This window comes from Saccopteryx leptura, chromosome 2 (genome assembly GCF_036850995.1).
Source record: "Saccopteryx leptura isolate mSacLep1 chromosome 2, mSacLep1_pri_phased_curated, whole genome shotgun sequence".
Classification (NCBI taxonomy): Eukaryota; Metazoa; Chordata; class Mammalia; order Chiroptera; family Emballonuridae; genus Saccopteryx; species Saccopteryx leptura.
In genome coordinates, this window is record NC_089504.1 from 371,500,469 (window position 1) to 371,523,098 (window position 22,630).

Below are 22,630 nucleotides of genomic sequence, written 5' to 3' on the forward strand. Positions count from 1 at the left end.
CTCTAGCAACAGAGATTGCACTATTTAGAAGGGCATCAGCTACATGATTTGTATTCTGGCACTACCAGTGCCTGGCACCTAGCCATCGAAGCTGGCAGCACGGAATAAATGTAGTCTCCACACTGGTTGTTCGTTCCATTTTGGCAAGATTAACACCATATCATTGGGAAAGTGAACTTAATTGGTTTTCTGGGGGTACTTAGTTAAGTCACCCTGCCTCAGCTCCAAGTTGATCAAAGTGTTGCTTTGCCCTTTCCAACAAGCGTAGCAAATAAATGATGGGGAAATACTCCAAAATGCACATGGCCGGGTCCTCTCGCTCTCTCTTTCTTCCTAGTGACTTTGGGGAGGTTTGGGCACTGATCCGGCACACACAATACTGTTCTTGTTCTTCTTTTCTCTATAGAGCAGCCTTGAATAGATCTGTCTAAAATTATAAGCAGGGGCAGCCCTAGGCTCCAAGAGATCAGAGCCCTCATGCTGGGCCTGAACAAAGACCCTGCTTTTCCCCAACAATTAGCCCTGCAAAAAAGGACATCTATCTCCCTCTATTAAAACCACCACGTGCCTTCAAGTCAGCCCATTGTGAAGCTAATTAAATAACACGCCTCTTTCCCCATGCAGGTCTCCTGATTAGCTTTCCTCTGTCCAAAACCCCTGCAAAGTGCCTAGGGATAGACAAGCCAACGATCCACTTCTCACAAGCTCCTCCATCACCAACCAGCCTTTGAAAAGCCACTGATCAATATTGTCTCGTTTGTTCCGGCTGCATATCCACTCCTAGCTCAGGTGGTAGTTACCTTCAGCTACAAGGAACACATGAAATTTATATTATTTTAGAAATAAGTGATTTCGGAAGGAAAAATTTCTGTCACCATGTAAAACTCTTTGGTGAGAATCCAGCCCCATCACGGGTTTGAAAGCGCTGCCATTCCCACTGGAGCGGAGCGTTTCTGAAGGACTTACAACTGAAGTCTCAGAGCTGGGCGGACGCAGCCGACGTGCACAGGCAGGTCTCCACTCATGGTGGTGGTCCTCAGACCCATGTGAAATGAAAGGCTTCTCGGAAAGGTATTAGGTAAGAAAGCAGAAATGAGAGAACACATCACAACCACAATTTTAACAACATCATGTAGAAATAAATTCCTTCAAAGACTCCTTCTTGCTAACTGGATAGAAGCGTAACCCAAAAGGCCAAAGGGCACCTGACTACCTTTCGTCCACGGTTCACTTCCTTCCCGCAGAGGGACCCTGCACTCCTTCAGTCCCTTGAATACACCCTATTGCTTCACCCTTGTATGCACTTTTACAGACCTTCCCCTTTCTGGAAAGCCTTGGCCCACCTGTCCCACTCATCTATCAAGACAGTAGCAAGCAGCACGCCCCGCCCGCCGCTGTGAAGGTTTTCAGGCCCCTCCCGGGTCCAGTCCTGCAGGAGCTCTTCTGGGTTCTCAGGACAAACTGCTCCAACTCAGCACAGCCTCTGACTGAGCACTCTACCTTGCAGAAAACCATCACAGCCCTCAAACACAGGAACCATATTCTATTCAAGTTTTAATTTCTAGTTGAAAACACAGTAGCTTAACCATAGTAACACAGTAACTACTTAATAAATGTTAAAAGAATGGATAACAGAATAAATGAATCAGTGAATGAAATAATGAATAAAAAGGTGAATGAATAAAATGACCATTTCTTATTCCATGTGGTCTGAGATAGTACAATCTGGCCCACTGTCAACTTCGCTACAGATGGCCTGTGTATTTGGAAAAGAATACTAATATTTTCAGACAAAAGAATACTAATATTTTCAGACATGGTTTTCTCTCTTTGAAATTGTCCAATCTCATGCACATGTGCACACATACACACACTTTTTAGATACAAATTTTTAATAATAAAATTGAAGGAGACCAGACCAGCCATTTTTTAAATATTTTTAATAGTTCAAGAGCATAACTTTTTAAACCAACTCCACTCTTTGAAGCTTCTAGCTCATTTAATTTTTAAACCATACAAACCTCTCATTCCAAGTGTATTTAAGAATACTTACCAATCTGCTTGGATATCTTATACAGATGAAAGGATGGCTCAATTATAAAGAAATCCCATACAATTTAAATTTTCCATGAAATAGTAATAGGCCTCAAAATTGGCATTAAAGGAAAAAAAAAAACTAAAGCACTTGGCAAAACAGAATTTGAACTCTGCCAAATCCCCAAACATTTAAAAACAGCCAAAGTCATTGAATGATTCCAATCCTTAAATCATAAAGCCTGTAGCAAAAGTCACTACCTGATTATTCTTGTACAAATTTATTTCTGTACATGATGACATTTGAGATCAGTTCTTTCTTTGTCCTTTTACCGCCATAATATCTTTTAAGAAATGTGTTTTTCTAATATTTGAGGGTGCTTTCAATGAAAAGAGAAATCAAGGCATAAAGAAACAGAGAAGATTCCATGATGGTGCAGTAGCCATCACAACAATAAGAAATCAGCAGGTGTCTATGGCCATACCGTCCTGAAAGCACCTGATCTCGTCTGATCTTGTCAGCTAAGCAGGGTCTGGACTGGTTAATACTTGGATGGGAGACATTGTATCAGCAAAGGCATTCGTGGGCCCTGGCCAGGTGGTTTAGTGGATAAAACGTTGACTCGGCATAGCAGAGGTTGCAGATTCAACTTCCAATCAAGGCACATAGGAGAAGTAATTCATGAGTACACAACTAAGTGAAACAACTAATTGATGCTTTTCTCTTGATCTCGCAAATCAATGGAAAAGATTTTTTTTAATAAAAATACATTTTTTAAAAAAAAGCATTCATAACCTTCAAGACCAAGGGAGAAAACACCACTGTTCATTTGGCAGTCACCTTGCTCTGGGCAAACCTCCTACTTGGTAGAGTGAAATGCCCACTTTACGGTGATCACACGGATTGAACTCTGTAAAATTAAAAGTCTGGCTAACAAGAAGCTCTTTATTACTTCCCTTTACCACAGTGTGCCTTCATTCTAATATCTTGCCTTAAGGCAGACTCACCCAAGACCTCTAAGATGTGTAGAAAATAGGATAATAAATGAAGAAAAATAGATCTGCATTTTTATATAGATCTTTCTCCTTAAGATGCCTCTTGGTATGAATACAAAGCAGCCACTGAACATTGAGTGTGTAAAAATCACATCTGTTAATTCATCAAGGACAGATCAAATAAACTACATGGCAGGAATAATCTGTTACAACAATGATAAACAAAAAACATGGTAGAAAGAGAAGAATGATTGAAAATGAATATAAGTGTGAATGCCATATTGATCAAATAGAAATATAAGATGCATATAATCAATGCACCTTAATCAAAGAGTAGGAACATAAAATAAGAAACATGCATCGTAAATGTGAGTACTGTCAAGGAGATATTGGGTACAAGAAGCAAGCTCACTGGGTGAACACAGTATTATTAAGGTCATAAAAAATAGCATACTTTATGAGCGATAGAAATAGCTGCTTTCTAAATCCAATTGCAGTTTTGAGCAATATCAAAAGGCATAATATAGACAAATCAAGACAACAACAAAAATTCTCATTAGGAAGAGGAAGAGAAGGGAATTAACTATACAGAGCAGCCAGCAGCCGTTTGATAGTTTGTGTCAATACATTTCAGTTAGCAAGTCCTTTAAGCAACGACTTCAGGGTTAGCTGGCCACATAACTTGGCAAATGGGATTTCTTAGAAGAGCGATTAAGAGACATCCATTGTCTGACCTGTGGTGGCGCAGTGGATAAAGCATTGACCTTGAATGCTGAGGTCACCGGTTTGCCTGGTCAACACACATATGGGAGTTGATGCTTCCTGTTCTCCCCCCCCCCTTTGCTCGCTCTCTCTCTCTCTCTCTCTCTCTCTCTCTCTCTAAAAATGAATAAATAAAAAAAATTTTAAAAAACGAGACATCCATTACATGCTATCTTAATAGAGTTGGGGTTATTTTCTTATTATTTTAATTATATTTGACATTCAGTATTACTTGGTATTAGTTCCAGGTGTACAGCACAGTGGTTAGACAATAGTATACTTTACAAAGTGTTCCCCCTGCTATTTCCAGTGCCCATGTGGCAACACACATAGTTATTACAGTTATTATTTACTATACTACTTATGCTGTACTTTACATCCTCGTGACTATTTTATAACTACCAATTTGCTCTTCATAATCCCTTTATCTTTTGCATCCAGCCCCTGAACCCACTCCCCTCTGGCAACCATCAGTCTGCTCTCTGTATCTATGAGTCTGTTTCTGTGTTGTTTGTTCATTTATATTGTTCTTTAGTTTGAGTCATTTTTGATCCTTTATGTGCCAAACCTCAAAACTAAATGTGAGTCAGCACAGCTCCTTTCCTCTGACCGAAATAGCAGCACTGTGTTACCTTGTCTGGCCTGGAAGGTGACAGAGCACTTCCAGCAACATCATCTTCAGCCCCCCTGAGAGATGTCTGGGAGGAGGCAGCACCCAGCCTGCGGCTGCAGTATCTGTTCAGGGTGTAGAGACTCACCAGTGCCTTGCACAGCTCTGATCCAAGTCAGTTGTACAAAATACTGAGGATGCACATTTGTTCAAGTCTTTCAAAGTTCTCCTAGGTCCCAAATCACTCTCACCTGCCACTCAGAGACCTTTAAATGTGGTTTTCTCCTGTCAAGTCTTTTGTCATCATTTGTTGGAGTTCTCATTAGGCCTTTTAGCACTTATGTACCATAAACCTTCTGAGTCATTATTTTCCCACCGAGAAAGCGTGTGTAGCGAGAGATAGAAGGAAGGCATGGTGGTGAAAAGAGATCATTATTGAATTAATCCTTACTTATCTCCACTCAAAATAGGGAATAAGCAAAGCTATCATTAGGAAGTGGGCAGAGTAGGATCCCAACTGATGCTTCTGCCTGAGCACAAGGACGAACCGGAGAAGGATTGAAATCAGGACTGGGGATTAAGGGAAAGGGGAAGAAGGACTCAGCTCTCTTCCCATGGGAACTAAGGGGCGAGGGAAAGTGACATGAAGTATCTCCACGCTCAGAAGGGTCAGTGACTGCCCCATATCTCCATCACAGCTGCAGCAAGAAAAAGTTAAGAAGCATTACAAATAAGAGCAGTTGGTCACAAAACACAGATTTCTGATTTTTTTTTCGATTTATATATGTATACTGGGATGATATAGTAACACACTCCTGTAGAGACTTTAAGACAAGTAGTACAGGGCATTTCTTTTTTTTGTTTGTTTGTTTGTTTGTTTGTATTTTATTTTATTTTATTTTTCTTTTTTGTATTTTTCTGAAGCTGGAAAAGAGGAGGCAGTCAGACTCCCGCATGCGCCCGACCGGGATCCATCCAGCACGCCCACCAAGGGGTGATGCTCTGCCCATCTGGGGCGTCGCTCTGTTGCTACCAGAGCCACTCTAGCGCCTGAGGCAGAGGCCATGGAGCCATCCCCAGCGCCCAGGCCATCTTTGCTCCAATGGAGCCTTGGCTGCGGCAGGGGAAGAGAGAGATAGAGAGGAAGGAGAGGGGGAGGGGTGGAGAAGCAGATGGGCGCTTCTCCTGTGTGCCCTGGCCGGGAATCGAACCCAGGACTTCTGCATGCCAGGCCAACGCTCTACCACTGAGCCAACCGGCTAGGGCCGAGACAGGGCATTTCAAATACACAACCAATAGATTCTGGGAGAGGTCTCCTTGTTCTAAAGTCACATATCTCAGATTTTCCACCTAAGGCCAAGTGAACACCTGACAGAAGGGAGAAAGAGAGAAAAGATGGTAAAAGGACTTGCGAGATTGATTTGAGTATAATGCATATTGACACCTCCAATATACAAGATATTTCTGCTTCCCTTGACTTCACAGTAGCTGTTCCTCCAAGATACCCTAATAAAATATATTAATTCTATTGAGAGTCTTATTTATGGCAAACTCTACAGATTCAGGCAAACTCTATAGTTTGCCGAACAACTATGACATTCTTTAAAATCTATTAAAGATAAAATTAAAAAAATTTTAAAACTACAAAATGAGTATCAATATTAATGTCTCGGACAAACAAACTTTCATTAAATGAGATGTATACATTTAATTCATAAAATTTTGATGAAATTCTTCTTGAAAAGTCTGCTGATTTTTTACTTAAAGTTAAAATAAACTGAAGTAAATTAAAAATTAAATATTGTTTGTTTCCGTTTATTATAATACAAAAGGTAAGAGAAAGGGGTTATGTTCCTATTCAGAGATGAGGAAATTAATAACCAATTAGCATAACTAGATTTCAGATATTGCATTCTTAACAGATTGCACACACAGTAACTGCTTTCTGTTGTTTTTTCCTGGTTACTAATATTTCACATAACTTGCTCAAGGCCCAGCATAGGAGACAAGTTGACCTGACCTCAAATTCAGGGTCTGTAACTTACTAACCATGTAACTTTTGGCAAGTTACTTCAACTATGTAAAGCTCAGTTTACTCATCTATAAAGTAGAATTAATAATAACTTTAAGGGTTTTTTGGTGAGATTTAAATAAGATAATATAATTATATATGTAAAATATTCAACAGTAGTTCAAAATAAAGAATAAGTGGCAATTTTTTTTTCAGGTTCAAGAATTTTTTAAAAAATCACATTTAGAAAGCAGATATCTTTAAGTTACTAAGCTCACTATATGTCAAAAAATATTAACTTATCACAGTGAACAATGTTAAATAAGTACTTAAGACAAATGAGTATTTATGCCATAGATTAAGAAAGCCATTTATAAATATAGGTGGTCTATGTATTTAAAAATCTCTGTATATAAGAGTATCAAGGCAATAAAGAAAGAATAATCTTTCTTTAAGAAATGGTACTGAGACAAGTTATACATATGGAAAGGAAAGAAATTGGACCCCTTCACACTATGCACAAAAATTAATTCAAAGTGGGTCATAGACCTACATGTAAGAGCTAAAGCTATAAAAGTCTTAAGAAAACAAGATTATAGCCAATCTAACAGGTGTGAGGTGGTATCTCTTTGTAGTTTGATTTGCATTTCTCGAATAGCTAGTGAAGATGAGCATCTTTTCATATATCTATTAGCCATTTGTATGACCTCTTGGGAGAAGAGTCTGTTCAGGTTCTCTTTCCATTTTTTAATTGGATTGTTTGCTTGTTTGTTGCTGAGCTTTGTGAGTTCTTTATATATTTGGATATTAATCTCTTATCAGAGCTGTTGTTTGAAAATATCATCTCCCATTTAGTTGGCTGCCTATGTGTTTTATTGTGTGTCTTTTGTTGTACAGAAGCTTTTCAGTTTGGTATAGTCCCATTCATTTATTTTTGCCTTTACTTCCCTTGCCTTTGGGGTCAAATTCATAAATTTTTCTTTACAGCCAAGGTCCATGAGTTTAGTACCTACGTTTTCTTCTATGTAATTTATTGTTTCAGATCTTATATTTAGGTCTTTGATCTATTTTGAATTAATTTTTGTGTAAATAATGTGACGGAAAATTATTTGACTCTGGGTGATGGTTATACAAACATAATCAACAGTTCAAATGTTGAAATGTTTACCTGAAACCTATGTACTCTTATTGATCAATGTCACCGTGTTAAATCTAATTTTCTAAATAAAATTTAAAAAATTCATAAAATAAAAATTTAAAAAGACAACAACTATTAAAAAAGAAAGAAATAAAAAGAAAGCTAGATATACAAGAGTAAATCTTCATAGCCTTAGGGTAGGCAATGATTTCTTATCTATTATACCAAAAGCACTAGAAACAAAAGAAAAATAGATAAAAGATAAATTGGGTTAATCAAAACTGAAAATTTTTGTGCTGCAAACTATAACATTGAGAAATTGAAAAGGCAACTCATGTTAGGGGAGAAAATATTTGCAAATAATATCTCTGATAAGGAAATTATATCCAGACTTTAAAAAGAACTCTCACAACTCAATAGTAAAAAAGTAACCAAATTTTAAAAATAGGTTTAAAAATGTTTAAATAAACATTTCTCCAAAGACATACAAATGGTCAATAAGCACATGAAAGAATGCTCCGCATCATTAATCATTAAGGAAATGTTAAAAACACATACACACACACACAATGAGATACTACTCCACATTCACTGTGAGAGCTATCAAAAAGACAGGCAATGGCAAGTACTGGCAAGGATATGAAGAAATTGGAACCCTTACACATGCTACTGGGAATCTAAAATGATGCAGCCACTTTGGAAAACGGCTTGTCACTTCCACAAATAGTTTAGCATAGAGTTGCCATATGACCCGACAATTATACTTCTACAAGAGAAATGAAAACATATGTTCACACAAAAACTTGTACATGTTCATAGCAGCATTATTTATAATAGAGACAAACTAAAATAACCCAAATGTCCATCAAACAATAGATAAATAAAACGTGACATATCCATTTAATAAAATATTATTTGATGATAAAAAAGGAGTGGAGTACTGATACAGGCTACAAAATGGATACACCTTAAAATTAATGAAAGAGTCAGTCATAAAAGGCTAAAGCATGTTTGACTCCATCTATAAGAGAAATCCAGAATGGGAAAATTTATAAAGACAAGAATTCAGCCTGACCAGGTGGTGGCACAGTGGATAGAGCGTCGGACTGGGATGCGGAAGGACCCAGGTTCGAGACCCCGAGGTCGCCAGCTTGAGCGCGGGCTCATCTGGCTTGAGCAAAGAGCTCACCAGCTTGGACCCAAGGTCGCTGGCTCCAGCAGGGGGTTACTTGGTCTGCTGAAGGCCCACGGTCAAGGCACATGTGAGAAAGCAATCAATGAACAACTAAGAAGTCGCAACGCGCAACGAGAAACTGATAATTGATGCTTCTCATCTCTCTCTGTTCCTGTCTGTCTATCTCTGCCTCTGTAAAAAAAAAAAAAAAAAAAAAAAAAAAAGAATTCAACCAGTGGGTTACTAGGCATGGGAAGGGGGGGGGGGGGCGGTGAGTGATAATGTAATGGAACTGACTGCTAATGGGTGTGGGATTTTATTTAGGAGGGACAAAATATTCTAGAATTAAATTGTGGTAATGGTTGTGCAATACTGTGAATATATTTAAAAATCTTAAACGGTGACCTTTAAATGGGTAAACTGTACAGCATGTGATATATCTCCATAACGGTGACCTCAGCAAAATAGTTTAAAAAATAAAATAAAAGCCTCTCTGCTTTTCAGAGGTGAAGGAAGACAAATAAAAAAAGAAAGAAAGAATTTCCTATCATCCAGTAAAGTCTGCCGAGGGGAGTCCATACACATCATCTCAAGACCATTTGCTTAACCAAAGTTCAGTGGAAAAACGTCTAACATTTGCATGACCTTCTTTTCTAAACTTTCCAAGTGGCTTAAAGAGGAGCTGCCCAGGAAACTCCAAATGGAACCTAAAAATATTATCTCCTGGCTTTATAAACATTAGGAACGCTAATGAAGTGAGCAGCAGCAGACCTAGCGAATGGAACATTTCATGCAGGTTAGGCGGCATGAGCAAAGTCTATACTCAATGCTGAAAGTCAGCCAGGAAGGCCCAGAAAGGGCCAGATTGGGGTCAGGGAGGTGAAAATCAACACAGGGTACATAAGGAAAGCATAACACTGAACAAGGATACATAAAGCAGAGCAAGGGTGGCCACATTCTAAACAGCAGTAAAATAAACCCCCCTGTTCAAATCAAACCCTCTGTCCTCATTCTGCTGACCAAGTTTGGACAATCAAGTGCCTTTCAAAGCACACTCCCTCCACCTTCACTTTCACATAGTCTGGAACGGAGCCACAGGAGAAAGCACGCTGTGTTGGTCTTCTCCCTCACTCCCACTCTCTTGGGGCTCTCCTGACTGTGCAGCATGGTGCCTACCTCAACTCCCTTCAAGGTTATGCTGATGCTTCTTGAGGACAAGTGTGACACCTACTTTGTGACCCTAATACCATGCAGAATAAGGGCAGAAATGTGTTCATTGATGTGGGACAGAAAAAAAAGGTGCGCTAGTGTAACCAAGATCTAAAACTAATCAAAAACCTTGAATTACCTCTGATCCAATTTAGGACCATAATACCAATAACCCCTCCGTTAGCTATGACAAAGTTGGACAATCAGGGTAAAGATATTTATCATATCCCCTGCCCTGTGGAAAATATTGACTACACACTGGGGATATAGAAATAAATAGTAAAGCCCCTTGGCCTTAGAGGAAGAGAAAACAGAACACATCTGGAACAATTTTTGAATTTTGCTCTAAAGAAGTTGGGGTGTTTTGTTGCTGTTGTTGTTTTTAATTTCAGCAATTTCTTAACTGATTTTAAAATCCTGGCTAGGTATCATAATCATCTGGAGGGATAAATTTAATAACCTAGTTTGTTTATCCAACAAACTGTAACTGAGTGCCTATGACAATTCAGGCATTCTGCTAGGTACAAGGAAAAGTGCCCTCAAAATGCACATGGACTAATAGGCAAGACAAGAGTAAGTAGCTGTAACACTGTGCAAAGATCTCTACAATATAGGTACTCACTGGTTTGGTGGATACACCGAGGGCCTGAACTAAGGTACTGACAATAGAACACATAGAATAAATTCAAGAGCTATTTAAGAGATAAAGAAGACAAGACTTGTGACCAACTAAAATATGAGGATATAGTGGCCATCTGCTGCTTTTATCTCCTTTGAGTTTTCCCCTCTTCTTCTAGTAAAGAACCCCTCCTACTTCCCTCTAATTGAAGAAAAGACATAAGAAAGAGGGAGAGGACAGCTGAAAGAAAGAGAGAGAAAGAGGAGAAAAGAGAGACTTGACAAGATTATTTGATAACCTAGAATTCCCCCGGCTGGCTCATCTACTAGACTCCCCAGTTCTGTGAGTCATTAAATTAACTCTCTTTTAAACTTAAGCTAGTTGAGCCATATTTCTGCCACTTCCAAAGAAGTAAAAAAAAAAAAATTTTTTTTAATAAATAAAGCTTTAAGCAACTTAAGGGTTAAGGCAGAAGGGAGGAAGTGAATAATCTCCAGTTTCCTAGCCTGGCGATTGGTAGGTGACGGTGTCATTCACTAGGACAGGTTAGAGGAGGAAGATTGGGTTACAAAGGAAGGAGAGAAAGTGATGAGCTCAGGTGCAACTCAGACAACTGTGTGATATCCAGGTGAACTAGTCACAGAAAAATATCCATGAAGAGACCTCAACATGCTAAGCAGTAAATAAGGAGACTAAACTGCCTTTCCCCCCAACTATTCTTTAATTTACAATTTTTCTTTAAAGAGATATATTATTTTTATAATGATTAAAAAAAATCAAAACATGGCATATAGGAACATAGCCAAGTACTAGTACAGAGCCAGAAAGAGGAGAAAGACTGCACGATCTAAAGCAGCCAGAGCAGCATGGATTCCCCTGCCTTTCCCACAGACCTTTCACTTCTGTGAGAGGGAGGGAAGATTGACCAGTTCCCACTTGCCCACTCTGCCATACATTGGGGAATTTACAAAGTGAAAAGAGAAAGAGACCAGCAGCAATGGGAGAGATGCAGATGAGAATTATATTTCAAACTCTCTCTCCTAAGCGCCCAAACTCTGTTGGTCAGTTCTCCTGTCAGCATGCCTAGAACGAGACCCCTTCTTCCTTACCCACTGAAGCAGTACAGACTGTGCCCAAAGTCAATCACTTACTTTTCATATCTGACCCGCTCTTTCCCAACCGACCATTTCCTAAAACATTCCCTTAAAGGGTTTTGGAATTTTTGTCTTGTTTGATAGAAATAGAATAATTTTTAAAAATTACTTAAATATACCTTTTTAAAAAAAAAAAAAGACAGAGAGTCAGAGAGAGGGACCAATTAAGGACAGGCAGACAGGAAGGGAGAGAGATGAGAAGCAACAATTCTTTGTGGCAGCACCTTAGTTGTTCATTGATTGCTTTCTCATATGTGCCTTGACTGGGAGGCTACAGCAGAGCAAGTGACCCCTTGCTCAAGCCAGCGAGCTTGGCTCAGGCCAGCAACCTTGGGTTTCAAGCCAGCAACCTTTGGGTTCAAGCCGGTGACCTCATGGTTTCAAACCTGGATCCTCTGCGTCCCAGTCCAATGCTCTATCCCCTGCATCACTGCCTGGTCAGGCAGTGATATATGTATTTTTTAGGTAATCCTGAAAGGTATTTGTGGAGAGAGGTGAATCCCAAACTCTTTTAATATTGGATTTCAGAGTTCAATTTCACCATACCTAATCTGAATCCCGCTTTTCCCCATTAATTCCATCTTTGCTTTAGTCTTCAGTGAATTTAAAGAACAGCCAGTAACCTGCCATTGATATTTTAAGAAGAGTTAACTCTACCCTAGTATTTAATCTTAATTGATTTTATACTTAGTTCCAACTCACTGCTTACCTGCAGCTTGATTCTATGAAAGTCAATGAAAACTTGGAGGAGGAAAAGTAATTCAAGCCAGGGAAGATGAGTATTTACCTAACACAGCACTTAATGTGCAGCATCATAAGGGCAAATGTGTGCCAGTTCTGGAAACTAGCCTACATGTGCTCAAAAAGCTAATTTTCTATATTTCACAATTAAAAAAATTTTTAAGCTCTTTCATATAAAAACGGGTAGAGAGCAAAAAAAAAAAGCATTCCTTCAATTCCCTTAAAAACTTGTGAGATCAGGAAGGAATTTTGAAAGGGCAGATGGGAACATGATTAATTGTTTACTAAAAAAATATATAGATGTTAGGACTGAGAGGTGCAGGCAGCCCGGGACATGTGGATAAGTGCCCCGTACCTTCGCCCCTTCCTGGTCCCGGTTCTGCTCAGACACATTTCAATTCCATTCCTTCCTACAATTCTCCCTCTCCTGTCTCCAGAGCAGCAGCGCTGCATCACACTGAGTTTAAAATAAAGAAGCTCTTTTCCTTAAGAATTCACACACAAATAATCTCATTACCCCAGCGCTTAGGTTTAGACAGCAGACATCTTCTGCCAGAAAAAAAAAAAAATAGCACTCCATGTTCACTCATACGGAACAGCTGTGAGGAGAGAAATGGTATTTAATTCATTGTGGAATATTCAACAATGGCTGCACTGCACTTTTAAAAGGCTTTTGATAGTAAAACCCACAGAGAACAGCCCATCCTGTGTGCTGAAAAGCAGCTTCCCCACAATTAGTCTCCCTATTCAGAGGCCCGAAAAGTCTGTGTAAACCTCAGCACGTGCTGTGTACACTGTGGATGGCTTCAAGGGTATAACCTTTCAGAAACTTTCAAAAAAGGGTTTCCTCTTGCCCAATGACTCCACTCACAAAGCTGGATGGGGGAAGGGTAGGAGGGCAGAGGGAGTGCAATACTGAGGTGACAGCGCCTGTGTGAACACCCAGCAAGGCCGACTACCCCATGCTCCGAGGCAGCCTGGAAATCACCACGCTCCTTCCCATACATGGATAACCAGCACGGGACCAACAGAAGCCAGAGAGATGGCCCCAAAGCAACCAGGCCACAGTGGCTCATTACCCCTCTTCCATCTAGGTAAGATGCCTGTGGCTCTCTGGTTTGTGGGACGTCTAGGAAAGCTTGTATTTATTCTCTTACCCTGAAGGGTAGACATTAGCCACCAGGGATGATGCAACACTGAAATTTTGAAAAAAGGTTTGGGGCAGCAGGTAATGTTTGTATAATGGTTAGGAACACAGGCCTTGTAGTAAGATTCCAGTTTAAATGAACCTCTCCCATCTTCTAGAATGACAGTTAACACTGCTTAGGAGAAGTAACTTTGCCTCTCCAGGCTTCATTCATCTCTTTTGAAAAATGGGAGTGATATCACCCTACTAGGAACATCGTGAGTGAAAGAGACTGAGACCATAGTGTGTGGCCCTCGGCATAAGGAAATATTCAATGAAGGGCAATTCCTCTACCTCAAGATGTTCTAGAAGGGCAGGCATTCTCTTGGATTTTCTACAATAAGATTATTTAAAACTGAAGAAGAATGGGATTGGAACTGTTTTTACTTTATATTCTTTTATCTTTAATTGATAAATGGAGACAAGCTTGAAAGAGAGGTCAGTACAACTAAGCCATCTAACTATAAGTTCAGAGGCATGTACCATGTTAAACAAACAAACAAGCAGCCTTGGGCAGTTGGCTCAGTGGTAGAGCATCAGCCTGGCGTGTGGAAGTCCTGGGTTCAATTCCTGCCCAGGGCACACAGGAGAAGTACCCATCTACTTCTCCCCTCTTCCCCCTCTTCTTTCCCATCTCTCTTTTCCTCTCTTGCAGCCAAGGCTCCATTGGAGCAACATTGGCCTGGGCACTGAGGATGGCTCCATGGCCTCCACCTCAGGTGCTAGAATTGCTCTGGTTGCAACAGAGCAACGCCCCAGATGGGCAGAGCATTGCCCCCTCATGGGCTTGCCAGGTGGATCCTGATTGGGCGCATATGGTAGTCTGTCTCTCTACCTCTTCGCTTCTCACTTCAGAAAAATACAAAAAAAAACAACCAAACAAACAAAAACAAGCAAACATGAAAGGCTAAATGGTTGATTTTGTTGTTTAGGAGCTTTAAACTCAAATTTTTCATAGCATAGACGAAATGCTCGGATATTTCAGATATGGTTGAAGCAAACACAACAACTTTTTTATTTCCAATCTTTACTCATCTCTCCAGGAACAGCCGACAGTCATTTCAGCCTATTTCATTATCAGATCCAACATGCAACCTATGAGCATTTTACATGATGCAAGCTCTTAACCCTGTAAAGAATGTCCATCTGTATTGACCACAAAAGGAGACGCTAGGAGGCTCTGGAGCCGCTCAAAGTGGCTGATGCCGACACAGGGCGGGGTAGTCTCTCACTAGACTTGAGGCTTCTGGAAATGGTCTCCTCTTGTCGAACTTAGTTTGTGGCAGCAAATAAAACAAACAATGGTTCCAAGAAAAGCCAAAGTTCAGAACTGAGAGCCAAAACTCTAACGGGTGGCCCAAAGTCAGAGGCATTGGCTGGGAGAGTTCAGCACCAGAGGTTTAAGTGCCATTGTTGTTCCTGCAGCCATGACTGGAGGGGGCCTTAGCTCTGGGTTTCTGCTCCCTTCGGAGGCACTGTTTTTGCCGCTCATTTTTTCCCAGGCGTGAAAGAGAGGTGCTGAGGAGAGTCTGTGAGAGACGGAGCACATGGGACTCTCCTCTAGTGCTCTGAAGTGAAGTGCTCTGCGGTCCCCACCTCCACGTCACAGTAGAGTGGCCACGGTCTATGAACTTCATGGGTATTTGGCGAGGCCATTCTAAGGAGCATAAAATAAAAGCAGATGTGGAAAAAGAAAAAGGAGAGATGTGGCTAGACTTCAGGGAAGACTTCAATGCCCAGTGTCTCTGAGACAATGGGATGGAAACAGCTTCCAGATTTAAAAACATTCACTAAAGTGGTGAGAGGGGTTGATAGGAAGGAAGCTTCTACCAGTGAATTCAATCCAGCTTAACAAAATATGCTTGGCATTCTCTCTGAGTGCAACATGCTAGGTGCTATAGGGAATACAAAGGTACCTTTCCCGGGGGACAGTGCTTCTTAACCTCTTGGGGGTCTCAGACCACTTTTAGAATCAGAAGGAGCCACAGACCCTTAGAGAAATTCTTGCACACAGTTTGAGAGGCATCACACTTTTCTGAAACTCATCTGGATTAAGTACCCCTGCTCTCTGAGAATCTGCAGGTCTAAGACTTGGCAGAAAGTTGTCAGGATTGAAATTTTTTAAAAAGTGTGTAACAGGTGACAATTCAAGTGACAAGCACAAAGGCAACTAGGGACCCTGGTGCTATGGATATTTAAATCACTGGCAATTCTGTTTCTCAAGCACCACTTCCACAAGTCTGAGGAGGTATGGAAAAGACTGTTAAAATAACGTCAGGAATTGGTAGCTTTCATTATTATTATTTTTTTAATGCTATCTGAAAGAGTGAACAAAGGATCCAAAGGTCTGTGTTCCTAAATAAGACGAAAGTCCAAAAGAGTCAAACATTCTTTGAAGGTCATGAGTGAATCTAACTGGGATGATCTGGAATAGAGTGGGCCAAGCATTACCCTATTTTAAAAAATAGTGATGGTGAGGGAGGGGTGGTCAACTGACTAGACCACAGAATGGGGGCATGATCTGAACTGGAAGCTGATGACCCATTGAAAGAGCCCAAGAGTGCCCTATATATACATCATTGACAAGGTAATTTCTCTAGGAGTGCAATTAGGTCTCATGTTTGACCTATGACTTCTGGCCGATGAAATATTTATGTTCTCCAGATAGGCAGCCAGGGGGTAAATTCGTGAAGATGAAAACTGAAGGCATTTAATACAGAAAGAAAAAAAAGGAAGGAAGGAAGGAAGGAAGAAAGGAAGGAAGGAAGGAAGGAAGGGAGGGAGGGAGGGAGGGAGGGAGGGAGGGAGGAAGAGAGAACTTGATCAATTTAAACTAATATATAAAATCAAGAACTGGGAGTCATACTTTGGTGCATTTTCACCTTCAATAAGGGCTTCTCCTTTCTCACCCTAATTGTGTGGGGTAGTCACTATTTACATGAGCAAACAGAGGCTCAAAAGGCATCAGTGACTTGGCCAGGGTCTCAGGGCTGGTAGGTAGCAGTGATAAGCCTTGCCCAAGCTAGTTCCACTAAACTCTTTTGCTCATTGCCAAACAGTAGCAAACCACACCGAAGCTCCGAGCAGGAGTAGCTCCCTACCTGCTCTCTATCTCCCCGCCATCTAAAACTCCCTTCGACCTCTTGCAGAACCGAACCGAAGTCCAGAATCTCTCCTGTTCCAACTGTCCTCTTTCTAAAGCCCAGCTGGGAACAGATGTGCTAGCACAGACTCCTGGGAAGGGATTCAGGCCGGAGGAGGCAGTCACCCTCTCTCCTGTCCCGCTGTCTGGATTCTGGATTTGGAGCCCGGTCCCCCACCATCTGGCCCGGCCCGGCCCCGAGAGGCGCTGGCAGTGCAGGGGTTAACCACCCGCCCTGCGCGCGAAGATTTCTGCTTTATTTCAACAGGGGAAGTGTGCGCCTGCCTGATTAGCCTGATGGCTTCCTCTTTTCCCATAACCTCCAGACCCCCGTGGCCCAAGTGTTTACTCTCTGAAATAAAAAATCTGCTGGTGTTTTTCTTTTTGTGCGCTCGTGTATTTTGGGAGGCTCGCAGGGAAGGGGCGGGGGTGAGCTACGCGGGGGCGGGGGCGGGGAGCGGGCGGGCGCCGCCCCTGCCCTCCCCGCCAGCCTCCAGCTGCGCCCCGCTCGGACCCATGCCTGCTGCGCAAGAAACCCGGCAGTTGGGTCTCCGGCTTCAACAGCTATAAACACAGCGAACATCTGGAGAGAGAGTACGAGCCTCTCCGCGGCCAGACGCCGAGAAAAACAGGCTGTTTCTGCGCATCCACCCCCACCCGGGCCGCCCTCGCAGCCTCCTCTCGCGGGACTCGGTCCAGCCCCGCATCACTCCCCCACCCCCAGATTTCCATTCACAGGACGAGCCAAGCGGAGGCTGACGCCAGGCCCGGGTCCATGGCCCCAGCCCCCGCTTTAGGACTTCCAGAAGAGGGGTCAAACTGCTTGAGTCAAATAGGAACTCGGTGCCCTAGGGACCTTTTCCCAACTCGGCCCAAATACTTGTGGTTTGAAAAAGTTACGAGAACTTTTTTCTCCCCAGCCCCCTGGGATTCCCAGTGCAGTGCTTGTTACTTCCTAGGATTTTTGAGAAGCAACATATCCGAGGCCGGCCAACAGAATGAGTGCATTTCAATTGTAGCTCCTTGTCTAACCATGGCCTCAGTGTCTTCCTCTAGGTGACCTTCCTTCCCAAGGACCTGCAGGGGATAGTGCATTTTTGTAATGGCCTTGCTATCTCTACTGCCCTGGGCTGCTGATCACTCTGGGGAGAAACAAGTCAGTGTCTGGGCCCTGCCAGGCTGTGCTGCTGCCGCTGGTCCTCACTAGATTCCCTTATCCTTATACTGGTAAAATGAGGCAGAGTGGAGTCAGGTTGGCAGGTGTCAAAGAATTAGTCTTGGGCAGGATGAGACTGGGCAAGACTCCTTAGATAACGGGTAGAACTTCTTGTTTCTTTGGCTTACTTAAATTCACACTCAAATTATACTGAGAGGCAGAAGAAGGAAAATAACATTTATTAATCACCTGCTGTAGGCCATGACCTTTTAAGTATATCACCCCCATTGAATGGGCAGAGAAAGGAGTGTAAATTATCCCACTGAAGGTGAGGGAACAAGATTAGCAGCGAGTTCTTGTTCTTTCCACACCACAAGAAACCCTCTGCTTGGACTCACTACTTTCAGCATATATTAAGAAACGTATATCAAAAGTTCTTGTATCAAAAGTTTTTGTCATCTGTGTATGAAATAGCACAGGATGGAAAGCTACCAGCGGAGCTGGGAGGAAGAAGAGAGGATGGGGCAATGTAACATTGGTAAATAGGAGCAAATCCAGCCCCTGGCCAGAGAAGTACCCTTCACTCATGGAGAACAGGGTCAGGCATTTGTAGAAACTTCATTTCCAGAAGAACAAAATGATAGAGCAAGTATACTGCTCACAACATTAGGGGATATTTTATCGCTTCATATTCATTTTGAAATATCTCCTAATGTTTGTGAGCAGTATATGTAGAACAGTGTTTTGCATATGGATTTTCCTCCTAGTGTACTACTTGAGCAAGGCAGACCTGCTTCTCTCTCCTCCAGTGTTTCCTTGCAGTCCGTGGTCCTCTCAGAGATGGGATGCTGGTGGGCAGAGGGTATCTTGCATTCCCCCTCCCTCAGTGCTGGCCCCTGGAAGTGGCTTGTGAGGGCAGCTCAGCCCCAACTGTCATCATCTGTGAACAGTTACAGGGTTACAGCTTTCTCCTTCCCAAATACCGTAACTATCAAGTCAGACTCTGGGTACAGCAAAATTTTCCCTAAGAGAAATAGTCCACATGACAACACCCCAGAAGTGCACACACAAACAGGATCAGAACTGTTCTGAAGAACAAAGAACCTGAAACAGGTCCCCTGGAAAAGGAAAACACACCCTGAATGAAGAAAGAACAGATATGTGCAGCAGATAGAGTTTTAAATATCGTTTTCTAAAACCACAGAGCCATCTGAGATGGTCAGTTGAAAGGACAAACCTGCTATGAGAATAAGCATTTCACAGCAAGGTGGATCTCCATTTAACAAGTCTCTCTGGCATTCCCTCAATGTTCGCAACACTTAAAAGCCAAATTGGAGGCATCTGTTTTTCCTGCTGAAACTTCCCACCTGGTTGTCGATAGCCTTTTCCAAACATTGGCCCAGGTTTGATCTCTCCCAGCCGCCTGGCCGTCTGAGAAAGCCCTGGGAGAGACCGTGAACTCAGACTCTCAATATATCTCCCACTTGAACTTCCAAATTCTATTTGGGAAACACATTCTTATGTTCAACCATTTTACTGGTAAATTTATTTTAGAAATTTTAATAGCGAGATCCGAAGTCACATGCTTATATTGCCAACTATTATCTCATAAATAAGTGCAATATTTCATACAGGAATCATTTCTCCTGTTGTGTAAGTATACCCCCACATACACACTTAAATAAAAGCTACTCAGAGACAAGGAATGTCTTCCTTTTTCACCATATATCTGCTCAGTTTCCAGTATCTGTCACTGGCCACCAAATATGCTCAACCAGTCACTATTGGGTCACTTTCTGACTCAATGCCCAAACACTTTATGTACTCTCAGGCACTTTAGGGCAACGGGTTATAATAGCAAACGTTCATGTCATGCTTGTTAAGTGACAGCCTTGCACTAAGCTTTACATATATTAACTTAGTGGTTCTCAAAGTGTGGTCTCTGAACCAGCAGTCGCAGCACCAGAAAACTGGTAAGAAATGCAAATTCCTGAAATGTGCCCTAGACTCACTGAATCAGAAATACTGGGGACAGAACCCCACAACCTGTGTTTTAACAAACCCTCCAGGTGATTCTGACACACTTTGAAAACCTCTGGCTTAGATGAGGAAACTGAATTACAGAGATTGAGTTGCCTAAAAGTCACACAGTTAAGGAGAGCTGATGTGCAAGAAGTACAAACCGCCAGTTATAAAAACAGTCACAGGGTGTAAAATTCAGCCCAGGGAATATAGTTAATAATATTGCAATAGCTACGTATGGTATCAAATGGGTATTAGAGTTATTAGGGTGATCACTTCATAAGTTATATAAATGTCTAATCACTATGTTGTATACCTGAAATTTAAATTGAATGTCAACTGTAATTTAAAATAAATTTGAAAAAAAACTCAGGCAGTCTGTTTCCAGAGTCTGAATTCTTCACCATTATGCAATATATACTTCCTCTCTCATGAAGAATGAGAAGTGGAGGTTAGGATATGAATGTGGGTAGATGAGGTTTTTACTATGTTCAGTGGCCAAGAGTATACCAAGCTGCATTATACAAGAAGAAAAAAGTATTGTCTAATTCTCAGCTCAAGAACCATGGTATTGAAACCGTAGATTCGCTTCCTGAGGGTAAATTGGGTTCACTGCGGGCTGGAGCTGCTGACTGCTTTCCAGCTCTAAGCACCTATTTTGGTCACAATATCACATCCACAACTTTAATTCAAAACAAATCCATCTCTGAAACAAAAAATAATTTGATAGAATACCACTCAGGAAGGGTGCCAAGTAAGCATCATATTTTCTGATACATACTACTGTCATTCGTGATCATCATAACTACCAGGTTACAGTTAAATACAGACAGCTATCCGTTGAGAGGATGGACTATGGTCCTATCGCCCAGGTGCTCAGTTGTTGGGTCTTTGATGTCAGCTTTCTGGTTCCCAGTGGAAAACAGGCATTGAATGACTCCAGCTGGGTCTGGACGCCGTTCTGAGCTCACTGCCTCTATCTAAAAATGATTTGCCACCTACTCCACCCTTTTAACAGGGCTGTGGATGGGAACGAGTTATAATATTTAATGACTGTGCAATGTTAGTGAGTTCTTAGAGGCAAGGAACAAGAGATTGACTTTAAAAAATGAATTTTGCTCTGATGATTGAGAGACAGGGTTGAGTCTGGGGGATAGAACAGAGGAAGGGAACAGACAGGAGGCAGGGTCAGTGGGCTCCACTCCAGTCAGACTATAAACAGTAACAGACATTTTAGCCATGTCCTGTGTAAGGGACTCCATTGATTCACAAGGCTCCCCTACAGAGGGATGACGAGAAGCTAAGACAGAAAGGGCCCATTCATTCATGCAGAACACCAGCTCTCCGTCTCCATTGGCTCTCGCTAATGGCTCCAGGCTGATAAGGAGGAGGGGGGAGAGGCGGACAGGAGGAGGAGGTAGAAATGAAAGAAAATGATGACTACAAGATTGTCACGGAGCAGCATACAGCTGCACAGGCAATTGCATGCAAATGTGGCTTCCCTTTTTAGCTGAATAGTTAATGTCCTCAGCTTCATCTATTTTTCTCTTTCATGTCATCTTCCCCTCCCCTCCCCTTCTCGCCTTGTCTTTTTCTGGGCTACCCTTCTGTTCCCCTTCGCATTCATCTTTCATTTTTCTCTTCTCAATATTCTCCACCTCTCTACTAACACCCACCTTCCTTTATCTTCTGTCCATTCCCACACATCTTTCATTTCTTCCTCAGTACCCCTTTCACCATCTGTTCTGTCTGACTGATTCTTAACTCATCTTGGTTACTGAGTAGTCTCTCCCACACACCTGGGGAGGCTCCCCCCATTCATATTCTTCCTCCATTTTATTCTCTCCCTTGCTCCTGCCCATCGCAGACTCTATCCCTTTGTGAATAGAAGCAACATGCAAAGGAAGGGGCCTAGTCCTTCCTCGATGGCCCCTCCTGCTGGGTATTACAGTCACTGACAGATGTGTAGTACTTGGGGAAAAGTTCATTCATCCTTTCTGAAAGCACAGAATGGGAGACGGAGTAAGGGTGGAAAATGACTGGGAGACGGAGAACGGGAAGAAAACTGAAGTTATAAATAGGATAAAAGAAGATGAAAAATATGTAGAGTATTTTTTCCCTCTTTCTTCTTAACACAACTCCAAGGAAATGTGCCGCAGCTGGAGAACTCGTTGGTTGGTCCATGTCTTCATCTCCCTTCCCTATAACCTCACGCTCTCTTTCCAAAGGACACCCATCACTGAGGACAGCTGGACCACAGCCCAGAAATAATCATTGCAACTCCTTCATCTGGACAGCGTAAAAGGCAAAGGAGGGGCTGGAAAAGCTCAGGGTTTTTGCCAGATATTTCCATCAGAGAAAGCCTAAGACAGGGGGAACAACAGACATAACATTTGCTGCTGGGGCACCACTTCCCCCTTGCGGGCCAACTGGGATTTCTGAGCTCCACTTGATGGCAACCTAGATCATGTGAGGAATGGTTATATGTGCTCCCGTCTTCCCACCTTACACGTAAGTCACTAGCCTGAGTGACCCCAGCTTCCTTCTTCTTACAACAATAAAGTACGCTTGGCAGGGAAATTCAGTGTCTCTGTACCTCACAAAACTGTATGGTGAACTATTTTTATTAGAGTGGAGATATAAAGTCAATATTTGTTTTGTTGTTCATGTTTTATC

The 22,630-nt window shown here is 41.9% G+C and overlaps 1 protein-coding gene across 4 annotated transcripts in view; it reads right to left on the reverse strand.

The window, feature by feature from the left end:
• Positions 1 to 22,630, reverse strand: part of ETS1 (ETS proto-oncogene 1, transcription factor) — a 134,566-nt gene that overhangs the window by 75,042 nt on the left and 36,894 nt on the right. The gene's annotated exons all lie outside the window — the stretch shown is intronic.